Here is a 9967-nt window from a genome sequence, read left to right as displayed (position 1 = left end):
GGCAAAGAGAGAGAGTTTGGTCAGGGAAACTCCTGTTCTTAAAACCATCAGATCTCAATACTCATTTACTATCATGAGAACAGTGGAGGAAAGACCCATCTCTGTAATTCAGTCCCTTTCACCGGATTCCTCTCATGATAGGTGGGAACTGTGGGAGTTAGAATTCTAGATGATATTTGGGTGTGAACACAACCAAACCATATCATTCCACCCCTGGCCCCTCTCAAAGCTCATGTCCTCACATTTTAAAACCATTCATATCCTCCCAACAGTCCCCAAGTCTTAATTCATTCCAGCATTAACCCAAAGTCTACAGTCCATTGTCTCATCTGAGACAAGGCAACTCCTTTACAACTATGAAATGATTTGCTGAAGATAGTCATGCTTCAGTAGGTATTTAATAAATGAATGAATGAATGAGAACAGAGGCAGTGTGATTTGGAGGCTCTTTCCTCTTCTGAGACCATTGTATATGTATTATTAGATGAGGTAGATAGTTTTTCCATTCTGTTATTGGTTTTGTCCCTCTGATTTTTTTTAACCAAGTCATTTTTTTAAAAATGAAATTCTTTGTTAAGCATTTTTAAAAACAAATTTTAAATCCCATAGACTAAAAGAAGAATGCATATAAAAAAATTATTAGGGAGTTTTTTTTCACCATGATGGGAATGTTCATGTTGAAAATACTCCATGAATATGGAACTGCTTGCAATTTTACACTACTGGGGAAAAACATTTTCTAGATTCTATAATTCTTTCTCTAATATCTTCCAGTTAACATAACTTCCCACTTACCGTCTGTCCCCATAATCTATTTCCAGTTTTTATCTCAAAGTACAGTTTGCTGATTTCTGTTAAAATTCATGGATTCATAGACTGGTCCTGGGAGAGATCATCTGGTTCAACTGAAACCAAGCAGAGATGATGCCTACAAGACTGTGAAAGTCAAAATGGAAATAGGCTTGTGATCTGCTCGACCTTTGCTACATTTGTGCCCTTCGCCCAGACTAAATAACAGACCAGCTTTGTTCATGTCAAACAGATAAAATTTTCAAGCGTTGTGACTAATTATTTCATCCCAGTAAATTCTGATTGACAGGGTGTATGTAATATATATTCACATATACTATGTATGTTGTGATTGATTAGAAAATAGAAAACTAATTAAAAACTATTTCCTAATTGTAGTTTTCCTACCAGAGAAAGGATTTTAAAAATGGGTCCTATAGGGGTCAGGTACAGTGGCTCACACCTGTAATTCCAGCACTTTGGGAGGCCGAGGTGGGCAGATCACAAAGTCAGGAGATCGAGACCAGCCTGGCTAACACGGTGAAACCCCGTCCTACTGAAACAACCTACTGGTTGTGGTGGTAGTTGGGAGTGTAGGCAGTGGATGAGGGAGCTCTGTGCTTGGACCTGGTCTGTTGTCAACCTAAGCAATAACATAATTCTTCTGAACTTCCATCCTTCTCATGTTAAAAGCAGAAGATAACTGATACCAATAACTGTATAAGGTTTTGGTAAAGATTAGTTACTACACAAAAAGAAATATGTAAATAAAACATACCTTATAATATTTATCACATTTATTTTAGTACACTTAACATTTCCATGGACACAGAGAATATATTTTTTTATTAACAAGACTACTGATGAAAAATTTTAAAAACTAAAAATAATGTTGATTACTCTGAAATAAAAAAGCTTTAGGTAAGGGAATAAATGGCTAAACACACAGAAAGGAAATCATTGCCTTTAGTTCAGTATAATCCCTCTGGGCTCTGCACTTGCCAGTTTTCCCCATTAAGGGTTAAAATGACAAGGTAATCCACTAGCTCACCTAACACATCCTATATTTCGTCTGCAGTGTTCCGTTGACTTGTCTGATTATAAGACTATAGATTCTTTTTTTCAGTGGACCTGAGGCCAGGCAGTGAACCTGTATCTTTAATAAACTTTCCAGTTGTTGTTTATAATCTAAAAAGTTTTTCAGAACACTGCCTGAACCAACAAGCAAGTCTAGATAGCTCCTCTGAGAGAGGAAAGCATAGCCATACACAGCTAACTCTATGAGACCGGCAGCTTCCCATGCTGGAGTTTGATATGAGATTCAAGTTCACAGCTGCCATCCTCCTGCTTTATCATTAGTATTTCCCAAGTTTCTGCTGCCCAATTAAAGACAGATTGCCACATTGTCCCTTGAAAAGCAAAATGGCCAAATGTCTGCATAGCTCTTAAACACTTTTAAAATTGAGATCATGAAAACATGTAAAAATATATGAGGTAGGTAACGAAAAGAAATGCATGCCCACTTAATACTGTTACTTCAAATAAGTGAAGAACCCGGAAATCCCTTGGTCACAATGGACATCTCTTCTGCTGAATGATAACAAATGTCTTCTTCCCAAGGTGACCTGGCAAGGGAGAGTGATGCCATCCCACCCAGGAAACTGTGATTGCCTAAGGCTAGGCTCCTGAAACAAGCTGAATCAAGCAGTATTACCTTTAGGTTTTTGACTGTGAGACCAAGAAAAGTTGTTGTCGGTGTCTGCTGAAGAGAAAAACTAATAGACGTGAGTCTGGAGCTCCAACTTGCCATACGTGGATGCCATTATACAGAGGGGGAAAAAATGAATGTTTCAAGAGAGAGCAGAAGATAAGAAACTGAAGGAGATTATCTTGGAGTTTTTCCCACCCTCTTCCCATTCATATCCCAGGACTGGCTATAGCTATAATTTTCCTGCATCTTTCTGGAGTGGGCAAAAAACAAACAAAAACAGTGTCTTTTTCCCTAGTTATATATCTGTCATATGCAACTGGAAGGACACTGATTGGCACAATAAATTGTCACACATTTCAGATGTAAAACAAGTAGCTCCTAAATAATCGCTCTCAGGATTTGGAACTTTTACAACAAAACAAAGATTTTTAGCGGCAAAATAGAGTACTTTTTCACTAGTGATATCTCATGAATGCCAATTTCAGGAAAAAAAAATTTTCTCTTGATTTGAAGCAATATGAAGTTGAAATTAGTTGAATAGCACCTATTGTTCTGACTGGCATTTTTCAATATTGCTACTGCACATGTATGCTATTGCAAACCCAGGTCAGTAATAAAAAAATTATTTGGAAGATGTTATAACCTGAAAACAATGTCAGATCATTCATATCTTTGTAATTTCAGATATACTTTTAATCTTCAATGTGACTGCAAAATATTTTCCATCCATAATCATTCAGGACAGCCTTTCTGAAGACATATAATTTGTTAAGAGTTTAAAACAAAGCCCAGGAATTTTTCATTCAGATGACCTGGGAATGCACATAGGATTCGGACCAGATTTTATCTTTATTTCAAGAAATGTTCATTGTTTAAAGATATTTTAAAGTTTGCAAATGAGCTCTTCCTGAGTGAAAATTTTTGTTGCCTTGGAAGAAGTTTCTTCAATATAAGACTATTATATAAAATTCAGTTTCTTAATTAAATTTGCTAAAAAGAACATATAAACACATAACTATATGTCCGTTGCATTGGTCTACATTGTTAGAAAAAAAAAAAAAGAAAGAAAAATGACATTAATCTTTTCTGTTTTTATGATCCATTTGCCACATTTTGAGACATGTCCTGTTATGTCTATTGTCTTAAATAGTCATCTTTGATTATCATATTTGTGATTGCTGGTAGAAGAAAGCACAGGAGTTTTCCTCATTACAGATAGGAATTAGGAGTCTCAACTCAAATCTGAGATATGCATTCTCTACATGGAAGAAGAAAAATGGAGAAAATACACAGGTTGTTGTTGGTTTATTATTATTTTTTCCTGATAAATTACTATGGCACAAAGCAGGCACATAAATAAACTCTGTATCATCAAGGTTTGCTTTAAACTTCAGCATTTACCATTCAAGAAGGAGTGCTAGACGATATACAGACACCGGCAACCAAGATATTACAAGCCATGGGAGCAGAGTTAGTTGGAACAAATGAAAAGACTTACTTGTAATGCATTCAGTTCCCTGAAGAAATTTAAAGAATGCATAATATACAACGTTAGCATCTAGAAATTCTTGGCAATGCATAGAGTTAACAAATGAATTAGTAAAAACCTAAAAATTAACTCTTCTCTAGGCTATTTCAAATAATGATAGTAAAATGAGCTTCCTTGACCACTACGTGGAACTCATGTATTGATTTTACTTAAGTTAGGCTGAATTTAATATAAACTTGTACCGAATAATAAGGCCTAATGAGTTTCATACACTTAAAATGTCCTAGGCAATAATCTCAGGGCTTAATTTGTATTAACTTATTTAATTCTCTAAACAACCTCATGAAGAAAATGAGGCATAGAGATTTAAGTAGCTTGGGCAATGTCACATAGCTAGTTGTAGTGTGGCACAGCCAAGACAACAACACAGCAATCTTGGTTCAGAGCTCACATTTGTTAATTTACTTATACCCACCTGGAAAAAAAAAGATATAAGACCACTTAGGAAGACATATATACACACAAAGATAATAGGAATTCAAGTAGATGAAATGTCAATTTCCAGCAACAATGGGCTAGACACTTTGTATTAAACTCTGACTGAGAGCAACTAGTAAAACTGGGGAAATTTTTAAAAATCACCAGTAGGAAGGCGCGAAATGCCAATAATGTGGTACACAATTATTTGGCCAGTATCTGAGGAAAAAAAGAAGCTCAGAGATGGAAACTAACTATGAGGATCGCCTTTTCTAGAAGGACTGCCTGAAACTCTGAGAGACTGACAGCCTTGAGCTCAGGACAGGAATTAGAGTCACAGCGTATCAAGTGTAGTGGGTATTGGTGAACATTACTGGTTAGAACCAGAAAGGTGGAACCCACAGAAGTGGGTTGAAGTGAAAGGAGACAGCCTGTTGAAATAATTAATTGGGAGGCCATTAACAGAGGCAGCTCCAGCGCCCTGGTTCCCTGCATAAGCAGACTGAGATTCAACTCAGTATAAACAGTCACATTCTAAGTAAGCAAAATTTCATCTTAACCCATCAGAAACAGCCAACCAACCTCTAACTAGGAACTTTTTACTAGGATCATTCAAATAAAGTGTTTCAATAATTAACTGGGAGGCCATTAGGCTAAGACAGCTCCTGTGCCATGGGTACCGCCACAAGCAAACCAAAACTCAATTCAGTGTAAATGGTAAAAGGAAACTGAAGTTTAACCAACCACAGTCAACTGGCCTTTAGTTATATAACTAGGAACTTTCCATTAGATCATACCCAAAAAAGGAAAATGCCTCACTGTAGCCAGTCAAGTAATTTCTTTACTTTGCTTCTGTGTTCAGCCTATCAGACCCTGCTGCTCACGTTGCTACAGCAGAGCTCTCTGAACCTCCTCTGGTTCTGAGTGCTGTCTGATTCATGAACTGTTCTTTGCTTGAGTAAACTCTGCTAAATTTAATTTATTTAAGTTTTTTAAACCTACTTAACCAATAAAATATTTTCTTTGCCTTGCTTTCACATTCACTCTATACAAGCTTTCTCACTGTGTCTCTTTAGTGGAGTTCTGAACTGTTTCCGGTCTGGAGCTGTTTGTGGACTATATAAAGAATTGTTACAACTCAGTAACTTTTTAAGCAACTCAATTTAAAAATGAGCCAAAGATTTGAATAGATATTTCAACAAAGAAGATATTTAAATGACTAATAGGCTGGGCACAGTGGCTCATGCCTGTAATCCCAGCCCTTTGGAGGCCAGGGCTAGCAGATCACGAGGTCAAGAGATCAAGAAAATCCTTGCCAAAATGGTGAAACCCCGACTCTACAAAAAATACAAAACTTAGCTGGGTGTGGTGGCAGGCGCCTGTAATCCCAGCTACTCAAGAGGCAGAGGCAGGAGAATTGCTTGAACCTGGAGGTGGAGGTTGCAGTGAGCAGAGATCGTGTCACTGCACTCTGGCCTGGCGACAGAGAGAGACTCTGTCTCAGTCAGTCAGTCAATAAAAAACACATGAAAATTTGCTCAACACATAAAAACTTCTGCATTTACATTGACAGAAATGCATTTACAGTGTATTTACATTGACAGAAATGCCAAATGACTTATCACTTTACACTCACTAAGGTGGATATAATAAAAAAGATAGCTGATAACAAGAGTTGGTGACAATGTGGAGAAATTAACAGCCCTCATACATTGCTGGTTGGAACGTAAAATGCTGTGACCACTTTGGAAAATGGTCTGGCAGTTCCACAAAAGGTTGAACATAAAATTACCATATGACTCAACAATTTTGTGCTGGGAGAAATAAAAATATATGTTCACACAAAAACTGTACGTGAATGGCAGAGCAGCATTATTTGTAATAGCCAAAAGGCCAGTGCAACACAATATCCAACAGATGAATGGTTAAACAAAATATGATATACAGTGGAATAGAAGTTTGCATACTAATATATGCTATAACATGGATGAATTTCTAAAAGCAGTCACAAAAGACCATATATATATTATCACATTTATATGAAATGGCCACAATTATTGAATCTGTATGGAGAAAATAGATTAGGGCTATGTAGGCTTGGAGATTGGGGGAAAAAATTGAGAGTGAGCACTAAGGAGTATAAGGTTTCCTTGAGGGTTAATAAAATGTTCTAAAATTAGGTTATGATGATAGTCATACACTATGTAAATATGCTAAATAAACATTGAATTGTACACTTTAAATGAAAACTTTAAGTGATGCAAATGATACTCTCAATTCAAAAAAATAGAAGAAATTATACAACTGATAAACTAAAATTAAATTTTTAATTGAAAATGTTGCACAAAGCAAACATCAGGCCTTAATGGCTTTACTGGTGGTGAATTATACCCAATGTTTCAGGAAGAAATAATATCGATCCTACCTAAATCTTTTCAGGAAACACAGGAAGAGAAATGTGGAAGCTAATCCTTTCAGTATTTCTTAGTGAAGGGTACCAGCTTTCTGAGCAACAGAATTTGACAAGGTACAAGACAGAATACCTACTTTTGTTCCCCAAACATATTCTTCACATTTTGAAAGTATTAAAACCAGAGAAAAGATTTACATTTCAGAGAGGAAAGAGGCACTGGGTTATTTGTTTACATTGCAAAGAGTTGTAAACTGGGGACCTCCTTCTTAGTCATTTCTCAGAGATTTGTTTACATTATGAAGATTCATTTTCTCTACTTTGTCTAGGTTTGTCTTGTGTCTTAGGAGACACAGGTGGTAACCGGGCTGCTTGTAGTCTATATAAATTCCCAGATTCATAATTTATGAGCTCTTCTCTTGTAGTACAAATATTCCTTTTCTGTACATGCAGCCCCAATTATCTGTTGTAAATAATAGATTGGTCCTTATCCGGAAACCTCACTTTGCTTTTAGGACAGTATAAATATCTATAGATGTTAAATATTTACTGAGAATGCTTTCTGAATCATTTTGTGATGCAAGCATTACTCTGATACCAAAACAAAGACATTATAAGAAAACTACAGATCAATATCTTCCATTGAACAATGAACACAAACACAACCAGTTTTTAAATGTAAGATGATCATATTCAACTATATATGACAAGAATGCACCATGAACAAATACTGTCTAATCCAATAATGCAAGTTCATTTTAACCTTCAAAACTCAATGAACTTCAAGCTGGGCACGGTGGCTCATGCCTGTAACCCTAGCACGTTGGGAGGCTCAGGCAGATGGATTGCCTGAGGTCAGGAGTTTGAGACCAGCCTGGCAAGCATAGTGAAACCCCATCTCTACTAAAAATACAAAAAATTAGCTGGGCGTGGTGGCAGGTGCCTGTACTTGGGAGGCTGAGGCAGGAGAATGGCTTGAACCCAGGAGGCAGAGGTTGCAGTGAGCCGAGATCATGCCATTGCACTCCAGCCTGGGCAACAAGAATGAAGCTACATCTCAAAAAAAAAAAAAAAAAAAAAAAAATCAATGTACTTTAGCATATTAGCTAAATAAAGCATAAAACACATACAATCATCTCAATAGGTGAGCATTTGACAAAAATAAATTTGACAAAAATCAAGACTTGCACATTATAACTATGAAACATGACCAAGATAAATGATTAAAGACAAGTAAATTGACAGCTAGATTATATTCATGGATTGGAAGGCTCAGTACCATTAACATGCCAATTTTCCACATAACAATTTATAGATTGAACTCAATTACAATCAAGATACCAGCCATGTTGTCACAAACACTGATAAGCTGATTGTAAAATGTATATAAACATGCAAAGAACATGGAATAGCCAAATAATTTTGACTAAGTAAAACAGGGAAGATACACTAATATATTTTAAGATTTACTAATCAAGACAGTGTGGTATTAGCAAAAGAACAGGCATAAATATCAGTGCAACGCAATGCAGAGGCCTATACTAATCACAGTTACAGGGTCAATTGATATTTTTAAAGATGCCAATGTAATTCAATAATGAATGAACACTTTTTTTTTAAACAAATTCTACTAAACTGACTAATTATTAATATGGAGAAAATGAGCCTCAAATCTTGTTTCACGCCATATACCCAAAAACTAAATTGAAATACATCCTAGACCTAATGTACAAGTTGAAACTATGAAACTTCTAGACAAAATATAGACAAAAATCTTTTGACCTTGAGATAGGAAACATTTTTATAGATAGAAGATCAAATGTAGAAACCATAAGTTAAAAAAAGTTGACGAAATTGACTTTTACCCTAATTTTATTTCTTTTTGAATATACCTTTATGAAAAGGAAAATCCACGCCCCAATACGGAAAGTATTGTAGTACATATTAACTGGAAGATGACAAAGACTCCAATTAAAATATTGACAGAATTTCGAGCAGACACTTTACAAAAGAAAATAAAATATGAAGAGTCAGGACATGCAAAAGGTGTTCAATATCATTAGTCATTAGAGAAATCCAAATTAAAATTATGAGATACTACTACATGTTTAGTGGCTAAAATAACATAGTAAAGGCTGATAATACTACATGGCAATAGGATGCAAAAGAACCAACACTCTCGTACGTCACTGCTGCGAAGGTAAAAGTGCACAACCCATTTGGAAAAATATTTGACAGTATATTATCCATGTAAACATACACTGACCACACAGCCTATCCATTTCATTTCCATGCTATTATCTAACAGGAATGACAACTTACGTGCATGGGAAGATGGGGCTACTGGTAGAAACTTTGTTCATAATAGCCAATAACTGGAAATAACCTAAATGTTTAACAACAGATGAATGAATCTTTAAATTATAGTATATCCATAACATATGTCTTCAATAAAAAAGAGTAAATTACTATATATGTAACGCAAAGAATGAATATAAAAAATACTATTTAAATGTGTTTCCATTTGTTTGTGTTCTCTCTTATTTCCTTAAGCAGTGGATTCTAGTTCTTAAAGAGGTCCTTCACATCCCTTGTAAGATGTATTCCTAGGTATTTTATTCTCTTTGTAGAAATTGTGAACGGGAATTCACTCATGTCCCTACAAAGGACATGAACTCATCCATTTTTATGGCTGCACAGTATTCCATGGTGTACATGTGCCACATTTTCTTAATCCAGTCGGTCATTGATGGACATTTGGGTTGATTCCAAGTCTTTGCTATTGTGAATAGTGCCGCAATAAACATACCTCTGTGTGTGTGTCTTTATAGCAGCATGATTTATAGTCCTTTGGGTATATACCCAGTAATGGGATTGCTGGGTCAAATGGTATTTCTGCTTCTAGATTCTTGAGGAATTGCCACACTGTCTCCCAAAATGGTTGAACTAATTTATACTCCCACCAACAGTGAAAAAGCATTCCTATTTCTCCACATCCTCTTCAGCATCTGTTGTTTTTTGACTTTTTAATAATCACCATTCTAACTGGCATGAGATGGTATCTCATTGTGGTTTTGATTTGCATTTCTCT

Source organism: Mandrillus leucophaeus, unplaced genomic scaffold, assembly GCF_000951045.1.
Source record: "Mandrillus leucophaeus isolate KB7577 unplaced genomic scaffold, Mleu.le_1.0 Scaffold267, whole genome shotgun sequence".
Classification (NCBI taxonomy): domain Eukaryota; kingdom Metazoa; phylum Chordata; class Mammalia; order Primates; family Cercopithecidae; genus Mandrillus; species Mandrillus leucophaeus.
The sequence above is the reverse complement of the archived record's forward strand: the minus strand, read 5'-3'. Positions refer to the sequence as shown.